This window comes from Falco biarmicus, chromosome 3 (genome assembly GCF_023638135.1).
Source record: "Falco biarmicus isolate bFalBia1 chromosome 3, bFalBia1.pri, whole genome shotgun sequence".
Lineage (NCBI taxonomy): Eukaryota > Metazoa > Chordata > Aves > Falconiformes > Falconidae > Falco > Falco biarmicus.
The window spans coordinates 36,584,333-36,600,354 of record NC_079290.1 but is presented as its reverse complement, the minus strand read 5'-3'; the positions used below and the strand labels follow the sequence as shown (position 1 = coordinate 36,600,354).

The window sequence follows — 16,022 nt, the reverse complement described above, 5'->3', positions numbered from 1 at the left end:
AGAGAGATGCAGTTGAGCTTTGGATGAACAAACCTCATCAATCGACTGGCTATCAGCTATCTAAATAGATTAAAAGAATTATTATTACAGCTGTAGTTTAACAGTTTGGAAAAGTGACATTTAAAGTTGCTACTTAACATTCAGACGTTCTTAACGCTATGCAGTAAATTTGTTATTTAAAACCTACTTGCAAATACATGGTAACTCTTGCAAGTTAACAGCAGCATTCAAAAGCATTGGCAAGAGCAAATCAAAGTGCATCCATTTTTGAGAAATGAAGTATTTTCATGACTTCAAGTTCTCATCAGATAGCAACTGTAAAAAATGGGCCCATTGCAACATGTACAATAGCCCAGAAAAATGTCATTTTTGCTACACTTCCTTCAGATATAGTCAAATGAAATTAGATTTTCAAATCCATGGAAGACAGGCATATGAAAACACTGTAGTGCCTCCCCAATGCCATCTTCATATGTCAGAACACTAAATGCGAAAGTTCATACGTTTGATTTCCTAGAAGATACCTAGATTTCCTAGATTCGATACCAAGAGGTATCGAATGTTTCCCCTCTTTTTAAAACCATACCACTTCCTGGGGAAAAAATAAAATAAAAATATGTGCACGCCTCAGGCACTCTTACTTATTCTGGACGGACGCAGATTATGCTGTCCCAGTTGAGTGATTTAAAATTGCATTTATTGTGATGTTTCAGGATTGAAGAGGTCAAAGCCTTCCCTGGGGGAAATGACTATAAGGTGTTCTGCAGACCTTAAATCTAAGGAATACATGTTAACTTCTTAGTTCCGCGAGGTTAATGCGTGCGTTGATTTCACTGTAAATAACATGACCTTCTTATTAACCAAGAGAAAAGCAGTAACTTTCATGCATATAGAGTTGAAATTACTTCTTTTCTTATATTTCCCCTCCCCCTCAAAATATGCAAAGCAAATTTTGAAATTCCCAACCCCATATATCAATGAACATTGAGGTTCAAAGTCAAGTACTAGAAAGTCAAGAAACACCAGAACAAATTTAGTTCAGCTCCCTTGTGTTTATACATTAAAATGAAATATTTAATTACATGATGTTGTGCTATTTTTTGACTTTTCAGCATTATCAGTATTTTAAATAACAGGAAACAAATTCCATAGTGGCCTGATTTGAAAAGATATTCAGATGTCTACCTCATTTCAAATATAATACTCCAACAAAGTTATTTATCTTGCTGAGAAAACTATAAGGTCAGCTAAAAATTTTCCTAAGATTACCTGTGAGCTTGATTTTTTTTTTTCAGTGGACAAAACACTTTTGGAAATAAAATTATCTCTTCCGCCAGCAAATACTGCTTGATAGTATGCTGTGATCTAATTTTGAATGAACAAAATCAGAACAAATCTCCTTTTGCCTAATTTTTTTCAAACAGGTCTATCACAATGACTAGCTTATCAAAATATTTCAACTCACATTCTAAAAATACCAGCTATTTATTATTTTAATCTGCTGTACAGACATCAGTCTAACAATCAATTAGAGTAAGTGGCTATGAATCATGCAGATTTTAGGAATATCTTGGCTCTCTGAACAATGTTCGGGTTTTAAATCTTTATTGATAAAAATATCTTACTTCCAACAGAAATCTACATACAAATGTGCAAATTAGGGCTAGAGCAGCAAGCCTGCTTTATGGCTGAAAGGTGTCTGGGCTTGGCGAGCTGCCTTCAGTCCTACTTCCACCTTGGCTCGAATAATTGGAATAAAGATGAATGAAAATTTAGGCCTGCAGTTTTAATAGTAACTATTTGTTATTTAAATTTCTTTTTCCACACTGAATGATTGCAAGAATGTGTGCTCAGAATTAAAAGGCTGCTCTTTAGCATCACCACATTGATTTCTTGGGGTCCTTGCAAAGGTTTTCACATTGTTTCTGGACTACAGCTCTACACCCTTCTAACTGCCTGTCAGACATCATTTCTACTTATGAATAAATAATATGATGCCCAGGGGAAACGTTGGGCCAAGACAATAAAATCAATATGTGTCTAGCACGTGTTAGATAGTTGTTCAGCTGAAGTCTGTCTCAAATATGTGGAGTAATTTTAACATCAAAACAAATGATTTCTAAACTGAGCTTAAAGGAGAGCTATTGAGAAAGCACTACCACTATGTCACTGCATATCTTCTTTGAAGAATAACATTATCCTCCTAAAATGTGAATAGATACTCTGATTGCGAAGTATTTGGCAATTACTTGTCTACAAATTTCAAATATTCATGCTACAGATATGGTAGCAACTGATTTTTTATTCTGTTCCTCTTGGAGTAGTTTTGGTGCACATCTGCGTAGTCAAGCTGTTATTACAACACTTATTTTTTATTTTAAAAACAACTTCTTCCAAAATTGCTTTTTTTGTTGTTTTTGGGTTGCTTTGGTTTTTTTAAGAGGGCCTGGGATCAAAAGTAAAACAAAAGCAGGGTAAATTAATCATTCATGCAGCTCTGTAATTGCCTTAGTCATTCCTGCAACGTAAGCCTATTTTTGCAGTCAGCGCAGTTCATGGTTCAGACACCCACCGCTGTAGCCCTGCAGATGCAAACGCGCCGCAAGAATATTTGAATCGCTCCACTTCTATACAATATCTATACACAAGTATTTATCTATAGATAAATAAAACAACCTTAACTCCTCTTGTGAGGTGGTTCTTTAATTCCTTTACATTACATCTGAGAAGGCGTGTTATGTTAAGCACACCACATCGTGAGCAGCATCCTAGCAATCGATTGCTCACTTGTTTTCCCACACCTGACTTAAGGTGGACCTGCACAAGCTTGACTCCGGCACCTCCTTCTTTCCACCTAGGCATCCTCCAGGCACCATGAAAGCTTGGGCTGTGCCACTCAGCAGCACTCAGGCCCTGCTGATGGCGTATCACCTCCCTTCCCAGCTCACCAGGGTCAGGGGGCTGAAATCTCACAGATCCTCACCTCCTCAAAAATGTCACCTGCCACCATGTTCCTCACAAACATCAACCTAATGCTGGAATTCCGTGAGGAGGTGGCTGGGTTATTTTGGGACAGGGGGCAAGCTGCTGGTGCTCACTGCCAGCAGCCCTCAGAACAGCCACAGGCACCCAGGCTCAGCAACATGCCCATGCAAACAGCAAAGGAGGCAGGAAACAAAGAGGTAAGGGCAAGACAGCAAATACAGTCAGACCCACGGATGAACTCTGAGATCACTGACTGCAAGTCACCAACACCCAGCCCAGGGACATTGCTCTCAAAAGGTTTTTTTCAACCCCCTGCTGTTGTGCAGATCCTCCCCTTGGGAGCATGCTGACACGGCAGCTCCTCCTGTTACGTTCAGTGTAATGAAAAGCACAAACTTCACGTATTTATGACCCTTTCAGATTGAGGAGCTGCAGCTGAGTGCCCTTGCCCGGGGGTTCTTACTCCTGCAGGAGAGCTGGCCATCTGGAAGGGCAATCTAAAGAAAGCATAGGGAAAACCTGACATCTTGGGGAAGGAAACCTGCAGACATGCAGAAGCTACCGCTGATGGCAGCAGAGATAAGAGATGTCTTGAGGCTCATGCTAGCCAACACAGCGGAGCCCATTAACATCAACACAGAGAGAAAATGCTTTTACCAACTCTAAGTAAAATGCTAAAAGACAAGGAGAGAGGGCTTCCCAGAAAAAAAAGACATAAAAAAACCCCCACCAAGAAAAAAAAAAAGAACCACAAAGAAACAAAAACCAAAACCCTGAACCCCCCCCCCCCCCCAAAAAAAAAAAAAACCCACACAAGCAAAACAGAGGTGGCTCAGGCTGAGGCTTGTGTGTTTCTTTATTAATGCTGTATATATACAAACCCCAGCCTGGGCGCAGTGGTGGGCTGTTTGCACGTGGATGTTATTAGGGAAAGGGGTAAGATGGGAACGAAAGCAGAGCAGCTATTCCTGAGTAACTTCCAACACAGGTGAGCTATAAATGTTAAGCAGCGAACCATGTGTCCCATGCACCAGCCACTCTGAGAGAAGCACCTCCTCATCCCCTCTTGCTGCCTTTCTGGTGGTGGGCACGGCCAGGCTCCTGACCCTGCTCCCTCAGTCTTGATCAGAGCTCAGATGCCAGCAAGCCCTCTCCTGCTGGCACTGAGCTCACTGCCTCACACATCTTCCTTCAGCCACACGCCTTGTGCCTCCACCATGCCAGTGCCAGGCCAGACAACCAACAGCAGAGACAGAGGGAACAGGGCAAACCTCTGCGAAGCCCAGCAATGGCCACCATGCACATCAAAAGAGGCCTCTGTGTCCTCCATGAGATGTAAGTTTGCCAGGGGGAGCCTGCAAACACAGCTGTCCTCCTACAGAGACCAACCCAAGAGACCCTGCCCTGCTCATCACCCCTCCCGCACCCCTCACCCCATGGCACCTATCACAGGAAACCGCCATTCCTCCACTTCTAACGGAACAACTGCACAGCGCATACTTCTGCCAGCCCTCGGCTGACAGGATCGCTTGACCTTGGACACTTGACCAGTGACCACTTGATTCGCACTTTCTTATGCTTTTGATACTATTTAAATAAAGAGCTATGCTTCCTAAAACTGACACTGGCTGTAACCTCTTGGCCTTGATGTGGCAGAGCCATACTAACTCTGGGGAGGAACCCCTCAGCGAAATACCCAGACCCTTCTGCGCGTGCCGTGCCTGGAGATGTGGTTCCACACTGAGACCCTCAGCAGCCTGACTGGCTGAAACAAGTCCTCAGTTCACCAGCCTCCTTCATCACAGGCCACACCTGCCTTCCCCACCTCCATCTGAAGGTACTTCCTTCAGTCTCACTTTGAACCAGTCAGCTCACCCATGGCGGGGTTGTTTGTGTATTACACAGTCAAAAATCCCAAGCCGCCAGGCTAAAGTTTAATACTATGTCTCCACCAACACAGCCAGTTGAAAGGATCCTGTCCTCACCTTCCAGCCTCAGTCAAGGCCAAACAGCTGTTTCTGGCAGTATTATAAATGGGATCAGAGAACTACATCCAGATTTTTAAAAGACTCTAGAACCCAAATAAAACTTTTTTTTTTCTTTCCCCAGCTCTAAGATTCACAGCTTTTTTGAGCTGGAAGGATAACTTGCTGGACCTGCAGCTGTGCTCAGATGGCACTGTGCTGCTGCCTAATGCTGATGGAGGATTACATGGCATGATAGCCTGTTCATCGTTTCTCATTTCCTGTGCAAGAGTTCAGGTTATCCAGGTCATTTAGGCACACATCAGAGTCACCAATGCATTTTTATTGCAAAAAGATTGCAAAATATTTACAAAATGATGAGCTAGTCAAAAGGGAAGAGAGAAAGCCCCCTCACCTTTCAGAGGTGGTTCATCTCCAGATCTGAGTAGCTTTTACAGAGAATGACAGTTCAGGATTAAAACACTTTATCTTTGAGAGATTTAAAAACAATCATCACAGTCCTCTGGCTTCCACAAGCTAAGACTCCAGAAGCATGAGTAGTATTGAATTCATTTTACACTCATTTTATCTCCAAGGTGTCTGGCCAAGCTCGTGGACTTCTACGTTCATTTTAAAGACAAATATTACCAAGAAGCAATGTTTCTATGAATCATACATCAGTTACATTCATGCATTTCTCATGGGCCCAAGATCTGTCATTGAAGCATCTCTATGCTACGTACAGATAGAAAAGGAGAGTGAGAGAAAGACTCGGAGTATATCCACACAAACTCATACAACCAATCACTGTAGCTAAGGAGGTACCTGGTCAGACAAGCTGTAGCTGAGTATATTACAAGAGATGCACTCTGTTTCTGCAAAGGAAAAGTTAAACCAGTTAGCTTGTCTGAGCAAACCAACATTCCTTTAGGAAAAGCTAGGGACATGCACCAGGTCAGTTATTGCAATGTGGTTACCTTGAAAGTTTTTTGCTTCTGATATTATCACTATCCTGTAAGTAATGACCACCTGCTCGGTATGCAGTAGCAAAGCACCAGTTCCCTGGAAAGTTTCAAGGCTATCACTGTGCTAAGAAAGGGACTTCAGATCTTCCCAGTCAACTCAGCCACAATCTGAGTGCATTACATACAACCAAATCTGGTGTGGTACCATATCATCACTTATTGCTCTTTACAACTACCTGACAGGAGGCTGTAGACAGGTGTGTGTTGGTCTCTTCTCCCAGGTACCAAGTGACAGGACAAGAGGAAACAGCCTCAAGTTGCCCCAGGGGAGGTTTATATTAGATATTAGGAAAAGTTTCTTCACTGAAAGGGTGGTCAAGCATTGGAACAGGCTGACCAGGAACATGGTGGAATCCCCATCCCTGGAAGTGCTTAAAAAACTTGTAGATGCATCACTTAGAGGCATGGTTTAGTAGTAGACTTGGTAGTCCTGAGTTAACAGTGGGACTTTACGTACTTAAAGGTCTTTTCCAACCTAAATGATTCTATGATTCTATGATCACTTAGAAACAGCCACCCAGCAAAGGCCAGGATACTTGGAATAAAAAATAACTGCAGTGTTTGAAAATGAACTATCTGCCAGGTGTTGGGAGATGTTAAGTATTCAAGTGACAACCCAATATAAATTTGGCATTGCTCAAATCTCATCAGACCTTCCGTTAATGAACACAAGCGACACCAAGACCACGCAGTGAAGACTGGATCTCACTGGTCTCCACACAAATGTACCAGATACGCTTTGCAGAATGCATACCCAGACTAACTTCCTGACCACAGTATTGTCTTCTGTACCCTCCGCAGCGGGCTTTTTGTAATTTGAACATGAAATATGAACCTCCACCTGTCTATTTTGTTATTTAATTTCTGTCCATACCCATGGAGACCACACAGACCTTTCAAAACAAGCTTTGAAACAACCAAATGCAATGTATAGATCTGCGGCACCTACAGCAATTGCAACAGCAGAAACAGCTTTTCAGTTGGCAAAGTGAGCAAAGATGATGATTTCTAATGAGGCAGCCATTGCTTTGCTTGACCTAAACAGATCCACTGATGATAATTCCCATCACCTGGGGCAGGAAAGCCTGTGCCAGCACTGCAGAGCATGTGATGCCTCTTGCACAGCTCCAGGAAGACAACCAGCTATGAGACTGGGATGCTGAGGGGTAAAGGAAGGACTTTCTGAATGGTCATATACAAGCCCACATCCAGCTGATTTTACCTTTCAGCTGGCACTGGTACTGCTGCTTTTTAACACATGGAAACAGCAACTGCATTTTCAAAATGTATCACGTCTTTATTTTATACATATGCACACACACTGGCAATTTCACACAGCACATCATGGATCATGAAGTGTAAGCTACAGCTTCTGTAAAAGCTACCTGTAATGTTGCTGCTACCCAGTTTAATTGCTTAGCACCGGCATGTTCATAAATTACAGTGGTCTACAGAAAACTGAACTAAAGCCAAGCTGACCACCACAGGAAATAAAAAGCAGTTGCATATATAATTACCTTCAAGTCTCTGCAGAGCTTGATGTTCAAGTGATACACAATATCGACAAATGTTTCCTCCTAGGCAAAAAAAAAAAAGTTCACAATTCTGAATTCAATTATGCCACACTATAAGAACATAACAGACAATACACATTATCCTCTATTTCTTCAGATTTTAAATCATATCCGGAGAAAAGTACTTTAGAAAAAGGTTTCCTTCCTGTATTTAAGTAACACAAGAAACTAATACAGTTTTAAAAACCCTTTTTATTATTTTTCTCTGTTTACTACCTTCTGACTTTCAGAGATCTGATAAAGAAGTTAGGTTGAGAATTAGGACAATTTTATTCTCTCAGCTATGTAATGTTGCCAATAATATGGCTTTCGTAGACCAAAACAGAATTAAAGGCTCCTATATGTAAACTCAGGGTATTTTATAGCCATGCATTGATTGTATCTTCAGAGAGATTTCTGCAACTGCTTGGGTTTTATGAGCAGAAACTCAGTGTTACTTAGTAATTGTTTTGGTTTGTTATCTAAAGAAAGAGCATCCAGGTCAGTGATGAGAGATTTACCAGGAACAGAGAGAGGTAAAGAGGTTGCAAACCTTCCATTAGCACCAGCCTTCCAACACATACTTTCAGTTATGGGATAATGGAGTGGCCATGTGGCTGCAATCAATCCTGCAATGCCTATATAATAAAAATGTCAAACTTCTCAGACTGATTTTCTTTCCATTGCCTACATGAAAAATTAAACTAACTTGGTTTGTAAATTGACTTAGCTAGAAGAAAGTACTTTCCTCTCCCTGAATGCGTATTTCAGATTTAAAGGGTCTTAGACCGTTAACTTTGTAAGGAACTAGCTTGCTATAGTATTTTAAGACTAGTTTAAACCAAAGTTAGAGCAATAAGTAAATGAGGCTGTACAGTGCTAACCAGTAAGATTAGGAAATGTAATTACTGCCAAAGTAAGCAGAAACAGATATAAAATAAGACTATTTCTGAAGGAATATGCCATTTCTTCTACACCATTAATTTTCAGAAGAGACTCAAGTCTGTAAAGCAGCTTAAGAAATCAGAGATAGTCAGACTATCTGCTTGTTCAGACCACAGAAGGATACACTGATTCAATTACTTCGTCTGATGAAAACCCAAATTAGAATCGGTATAAGTGCATATTACAACCCAAACTTTTTGCACAAAGACAGAAACAATTTCTTTTTTGTAAGCATTAACAGTCGCTTTGCTCATTCAACTCCTCCTTCCCCCCCCGCCCTTTACTGGTGTAGTCGACTAAAAATAAAGCAGTGCAAGCTCCTGGAGAACTGTTGCTTAGCTACATTCTCAATTATCACAATGCTGGCCTTACTCATTCAGTGTCAAGGTCAAAGCAATTGTTTCTTTACTTTAATGATGAAGTATCCTGTTTATAAAAACCTTATCTGTTTCCTACTTTGTAAAATATTGCACATTTCAGTCAATCATTCCTGGCTAGTCCTCCAGAGAGACAAAGTGTGAGAACATACCGGTAGTGTTAATTTTTGCCCTTAATGGAGAGCTTTTTTCCCAACTCCACCCAGAACACCAACTGCCTCACACAGGCAATGAATTACACCAACATTTTTTCCCCTTCTTTGCTGTAGCCAAGCAAGTATGGCAGAAATGCAGTAGTTGTATATTTACTCTTATTCTTCCCCTTGTCCAATGACAAGCACAAGTAGAGCAACAATTTTTAATTAGCATGTACTTCTAGTCAGCGTTGTGGGAAAGCTACAGCAAAGAAGGAATTTCCCCATCAATTTTAAACATGAGAAGTTTTTGGTTCCTCTTTGCCTTTGAGGGCAGGTGTTTGGCTGCAAAGCCTGCAATTCTCCCCAGGCTAGTCTGGGCTGCTGAATATTTCATAGCCCCTGAGAAACGCAGCTGTAATCAACTTGCAAATAATGAAATGGGCAGTGATAATAGAGCAGAGGTAAAGTGCACCATTAGAAAGGATCAGTGCTTTGGCTGCTGCTGCAGTCTTGCTGTAACAATTTATCAGGTTATTTGATAAAATAATGCTATCAACTACAAAATCAAAATGTATGTTATGCCAAAAAAATCAGAAAGTGTCTCAGGTGGCCAACATGAATTGCACAGAGAAAAAAATCAGGAAAAGTGCCAAAGGTATTGCATTCAAGACCAAAACTCCATTAAATGTATTAATCACATGCCGATTACAGACAGCCATGTTAGGGTATTAATAGAAAAATAAGTTTACAAAAGTTACTTAAGGTAGGAAAAGTTTTATAAAAATTAAAATAAAACAAAGAAAATATTTAAGAGGCAGTAAACAAGTTCAATTTAATCAAAGCTTGTAGAGTAACCCAGTTGCTGTCCTAATTTCTTTGTAACAGGATCTTGAGGTTTGACAGTTGGAAGCTCAGTGTTACAGTGTCCCCTCTGTATTGTTTGGTGCTGACAAGTACCAAAAGACAGCAAAAGACAAACACTGAGATTACTATCATGGCATTTCCTGAAGAAAGGACATGAACTATGATTAAGAATTTCACATTGAAAACCAGGATTGAGCAAGAGGTGAAACTAAACAGGCAGTGATCGGCTGGGTAGCAAGTTGTACCTGTGAATTACGCAGGGAAGCTCCACAGAAATAATTCTTGTCACTTCAGAAACCCCACACAAAACCTGACTGCTCCTGATCTGCTCCAGGTTTCTGAGGAACAAAGCACTGACTGTACAAACACAAGTTAATGTCACAGATGAGGCTACAGTGGCTATGCAGTAAAATGGGCAAGTTCATACATGATGACCCATCTGGATGGACAGTGAGACACCCTATATGAGTATTTCCTAATAACAAAGATGACCTCTACGCCTCTTTATGAATGTGGACAGAGCTGTGACTCAGACGCTAGCTCTTCACCCTGATCTGCAATGGTAAGCACAGATAAGTTGCAAGAGGCACAGTCTGCATGCAGGGAAGGGCTACCTCAAACGACTTTCTCCTAACCTCCTGCAGAGCAAGGGTAGTGGTGGCTGAGGCAAATATGCTCTCACAGGCACAGCTTTTGTTACCTCATGGTCTGCTGTATATCATTAGCACAGGTGAATTCCACTGCATAGCCAGTGTAAAATACTAAAATAGAATATTTCAGTTGGAAAGGACCTACAATGATCATCTAGTCCAATGTCTGACCAAAAGTTAAAGCATGTTGTTAAGGTAAATGCCGACAGGCTCAGGGCACCAACCACCTTTCTAGGAAGCCCGTTCCAGTGTTTGACCACCCTCTCTGTAAAGAAATGTTTCCTGATGTCAAGTCTGAACGTCTCCTGATGCAGCTTTGAACCATTCCCACACATCCCATTGCTGGATATCAGGGAGAAGAGATCATCATCCACCTCCACTTCCCTTCCTCAGGAAGCTGTACAGAGCAATGAGGTTGCCCCTCAGCCTCCTTTTCTCCAAACCAGACAAGCCCAAAGTCCTTAGCTGCTCCTCATACGGCATTCCTTCCAGTCCTTTCACCAGCAAGCAGCTGGTGAAAACAGCTGTATTTCAAGCGACTCTACGTGATGTGTGATTGTGGGGAAAAACAGATGAGAAACAAGTACAGGATGAAGAATAAACATAGTGCTCCAGTCACACATGTTAGAAACACAGCAATCCCCAAAAAGTGCTATGTGGTAGGTGGACCCTCCTCCACATGGACCAGAACATGCTTCACTGCAGAAAAGATTAGTCTGTCTTCCCCAGCAGACATTTCCCCAGGCACCTGAGGAAACTCTGCTGAACCACAGCTCCCATGGCTGCAGTCCTTTCTCATCCTCTCTCCAAGCAAGGACTGACACTAATAGCTGCCTTCTGATAGATACAGGGAGAAGGTAACAGGCCAAAGTGGTAGGCAATTCACAGAAAGCTGATGTTGGCTCCATTAGTTAACTCCTCATATCCACAAGAATAAGCTGAATGTCATTCCTAGAAATTAAAGGAAGATCTGGATGCAGGACTGCTGGTAGGTTCACATGCAATACTGCATGTTGCAAAGTCTTGAGAGAAGTGTGAGTTGCTCAGTGGGATACCGCAAACGTGTGCAAGCAGAAAGCCAACTGTAATGGGAAATAAAAAATGCTATGCTCTTTGAGAAAGAACTTCTCCACTCAGGAAAAACCTCAATTAATGTCTATCTAATCATCTTTTACATGTTTCAAAAAATAGTTCATAGAAACTCCAAGAATCCAAGCAGACTGTAAAAGAAATATTAATGAAGTTGATAAACATATCTTCTTCCTTCAGTCCCTTTGTACTTGCTATGTTCTCCGCACAGACACTCTGTATTTTCATTTCTTTCCTCATCAGTAACAGATAAAGAAGGTGGATAGGTTTAATATTGCTAAAGAAAATCTGGTGTACACATGTTCAGTGCAGCAGGGGAAAATGAGCTCTCCAACATCCCAAAAACATCACCTGTCACTAAAAGAAAGTGGTGTCTCAGGGTGATACTGCACTAGAGTAATTCCCATGCTTTGATAATCAAAGGACTCCTCCTAGTGCTGTCTTCCATCTGCTGGAGAAAAGATCACACAGATAGACCTTCCAGCCAGATGGAGCCACCAAAAATTCTCTTTATCTATCAGAAAGCTCAGACATAACTGAGATGCACTCATTCATATTCTCCTGCTCTCGCTCCTGCAAATACCCAAAGATAAATTACTCAGACAAACTCAGATTTAGACTTTAAATGTCACAGGCAAATCTTACGCAGCTCATTTTTCCTTTCATTTTTTTTTTCCTGGCATGGAAGAAATACTCTTATTAACTCACTGGGGATCATGTCTTCCTTCTACTATCTGGGAAAAAGTACAATGTGACAGAGAGACATTGCACAATATAAGGCTGGTGGAACTGCTCTTCAACTTTATCCATTTAAAAGCCCCAAATCTATTTCAACAGTTGTGAATCTTCTGCAGTATTGCCAACCCTCTTCTGGATACCAGCATCCCAGCCTGACCCTTCTATAAAATGGGAAGGCTATGGTGATACAAGCTCCTGTAATTTGTGAGGTGTCTTCTTTTTTTTATTATTTATAATTTTTTTATTTATGTATATAGAACTATTCTTGGAGCAAGGAAGATTAGGAGGTAGACACACACACACTCCCAAACAGTACTGAACTCAAAAGTGGGGCTCTCACTCCTCAGCTAACTCTCACAAATCCGCAAGGTAGGCAGCAGTTCACTGCTCACGCACCTCCTCCTTGGACAACTGATTCTACTGGGAGCCTTGTAAAAATTGCAGCATCATATTAAATCTTCCCAAGACTATGTATTTGTCAGCATCCTGAGAAAACGGACTTTGATAACTGTAATGGCATATCCTGATGATAAGTACCAGAGGTGAGGCTGGCAGCAGTGCTGCTTATTACAGCTGATGGCACTTCCCCATTTCCAGAACAATTTTCAACTTAAAAAAAGGCAGCCTCACGCTAAATGTAATTTTGAGTATCTCCACTAAAATGATATGTACTTCTGAAAACAACGCTGAAAAAAAGTACTTCTCACTTCCCAAGTTAGAAGGTCTTGGCAAAAGGTCTTTTTCTTTGAGAAGGGTGAGTATCACTACTTTTTGAAGCAGGGACTTGACATTACCTAGGAAAAACCTTTATGTCAGAGAGATGCTTTTTACTGCCTTCTGAAATGGGAAAGGCATAAACCTGTGAAAAAGGCGTAGAAGTAAGGCAACAGGAGAAGAGTAAGGAGAAGTGGGAAAAATTGGGACCAAGAGATATGCGGGGAAGGTGATGGTTAGGGATAGGCAAGGAAATCTGGCTGAGAAGTCAGGGAGAAAAGCAGAATGCAGGAGGGCAAGAGTGTAGGAAGGAAGGAGGGTGAGAGAGTAAGTCAATCTAGGCAAAAGCTAAGGAGAAAAAAAATGGGTGAAAAAGGAGAGTGAGATCAGGAACTGTTTGGATGAAAACAAGGTGAGCTGAGACCCATCTCACATGCAGCTGGTACAAGGGGAGAGTGGCACTGGCTTGGCAGAGACAGGAAGACACAGAGCTAAGGAGGCACTAGCAGAGACCTGAGATGATGGATGGGAGACTGGCAACAACAGGGAGTCAAGCGAACAACAAAGTAAGGGAAGTCCTTCTGGGCAAAAAGAGAAAATGTACAGACTGCTAAAATGGCAAGTGTGGTTGCGGAGGGAAATACACCTAGGGGAGCTGTGAGTGAGGGAAAGAGGCAAGAATAAGGCTTAGGAAAAGAGAAGCAACACAGAAGTAGAAAGAAACAGGTCTAGTCAAAAGCAGAGGGTGTACATATGCAGTCACAATAAAATACACACTTCAGGGACAACTGGGCTAGAACATATCTTTTGCTTTATCTCATTTCTCAGCTCTGCTGGCACCAGTAGCATAAAGCAGTAGGTAATAAAAATGGACCGGTATTACAGGACAGTTCTTTCAAAACATGAAACAATAATGCTCTGTGCCTCTTAAGGGCGTCATACCAATTTACCACGTGAGCTGTGGGTTTTGTTCAAACTGTCTTCTTGAGCCACACCAACAGCTTGAGGGTCCGCCATAGGGAGTCCGTACTCCCCATGGAAAACTAGACTTGCCTGCCCTGTAATCTCTCACACCCAGCATCTGTGGGAGGCTGTGAGCAGTCAGCTACAGCTCTGCAGGGTGTTGATGCCTCCCATCCTTGCACTGCCTGTAGCACAGCTAGTGCTCTCCAGATACAGCCACGGGGGTGGAATAAATGACCCTCAGCTTCTGCTGGACAAGAAAGGGACAAGGCTCCCAAACCGTACCAGAGGCAAGCAACATGGGTGGCCAGACCTTTTTCGTGCTTGTGACTGAAAGTGAAAAAAACACCTTTCTAAGTAAACAAAGGTCCAAAACCTGCCAGAAACACTCTGGTCTTTTTGCCACTAGAGCCCTCCCCAGGTTTCCAGAGGCTGCCAGGTGAAGCAGGAGTGTGGGGGACTCCCTTTGAAACCCATATCCAGGTGCTGCTCCTGCAGAAACCACACTGCAAAGGAGGGAGAGAGACAAGAAGAGGGGGGACACACCTGCCCCAGTCCCACCTTGATGGGTCACATGCAGTGTATACCCAGATCTGAGTGCTCCTGGGTCCCACTAGTCTAAGCATGCCCTTAATGACTTCTATGGTAGCTGGCAGGTACACCCCCCACCCCCTATTACTGTATTCTCTTTGTGCATTTTAATTCACTGAACTGGTGTGCAGAGCCCAGGAAAAATGACAGTGAGATTTATTTCTCTGTTGAAAAAGCTGCAGAAGTGATGCTGCTGATGGCTGCTGCTAGAGTTATAGATGCATCAGGGTAAAATACAGTGCTGAAAACCTGTCCCATGACCCAGTACAGAAGAAATTTTTAAAGCAACTCAGCAATACACTCAGATGTCAACAGCAGCCTCTTAGCTACTGGAAAGAAGTATGTGTGGGAGACTTTGCTGCTCCTGCAGTCATTCCAATGAAGTCCAATTTCATATAATCAGCTCGAGCAAGTTCAAGGGAAGACCCAGGGTGGGGGAGAGAAAGGAAAGGCATGAGAATAAGCAGCAGTCATCCAAAACCATAAAGGTCTATTTCCTGGTATTCTAGCTACCCATGAACTGAGGGTTCTGTGCCCAAATCACTCTTAAAGCCTCAGACAATGTTTTTTTCCGTCCTCACCTTAGCTAGAGAAATCCAGCTGCAAGATATGAAGATATCCAGCAAGAGTTTACTATATGCACCTTGAAACAAGTGCAGCAGAACTTGAGCCTCACCTCCTCTAACACTGACCAGTATAAAACACACACTATTAACAGTGGTATCTAATGTATGGATTTTCAAAATAAATAGAATGGAACAAGCTTACAGAAGCTTTCTCCCAGAATTTCCCCATGTCCTGCAGAGTACTCTCCAACAACGTGTGATCTGTTTCACAGTTCTTGAGCCAAAAAAAGAGGTGAAGTTAGTGTCTCCTATCTCCAGAGACCTTTCTGTAGCTATATCCCAGTAAATCCATGCCATTCCTTGCCTTGGGGCTGCATCCCTCACTTCTGAAACCAAGAAACCAATTTCAAAAGCTCTGGTGATTTTAGGAGTGTTTTATATTAACTAGGGATTAGATGATTTCTTGCACATTCAGGAATATTGTTGCTGCAGCTTCTACCACTTTTTGATTTCTTTTTCTTCTTCATCCAAAGGCTTACCTGCTACCTCAGACTCCTCCTTTGCCCACACCATCCCAATGCGATGGCACTAAGTATGGAAGACTGAAAGTCTCCATGCTCCTCTGTAGTAATCTCCCATACTGACTGCGTTTTAGAAGAAAGTAAATACTGGAAAGAAGTCCCTTCATCACAGAGGTATTAGTGGGCTTCAGATCTTTCCTTGAAAAGTGAGATACAGCAAGATGCAACCTCATAAAATGGCTAGTGGCACAACAGCCAAAGTGCTCCCTTCCCCATTAGTTAAGACCCAACTGCAAGGCACTGAGAGTATGTGATCTATTTAAGAATATTACCCAAACAC

At 42.1% G+C, this 16,022-nt stretch overlaps 1 protein-coding gene across 8 annotated transcripts in view; it reads right to left on the bottom strand.

The window, feature by feature from the left end:
- PAG1 (phosphoprotein membrane anchor with glycosphingolipid microdomains 1) overlaps positions 1-16,022 on the bottom strand; it is a 116,198-nt gene that overhangs the window by 81,876 nt on the left and 18,300 nt on the right. For 5 of the 8 annotated variants that reach the window (XM_056331723.1, XM_056331720.1, XM_056331722.1 and 2 more), the window contains exon 2: positions 7,492-7,551. The gene's annotated coding sequence lies outside the window, so the exon portion shown is untranslated. Of the gene's footprint in view, positions 1-5,774; positions 5,825-7,491; positions 7,552-10,095; positions 10,832-16,022 lie in introns of those variants that run through there. The other 3 variants (XM_056331715.1, XM_056331717.1, XM_056331716.1) reach the window with 2 other exon arrangements.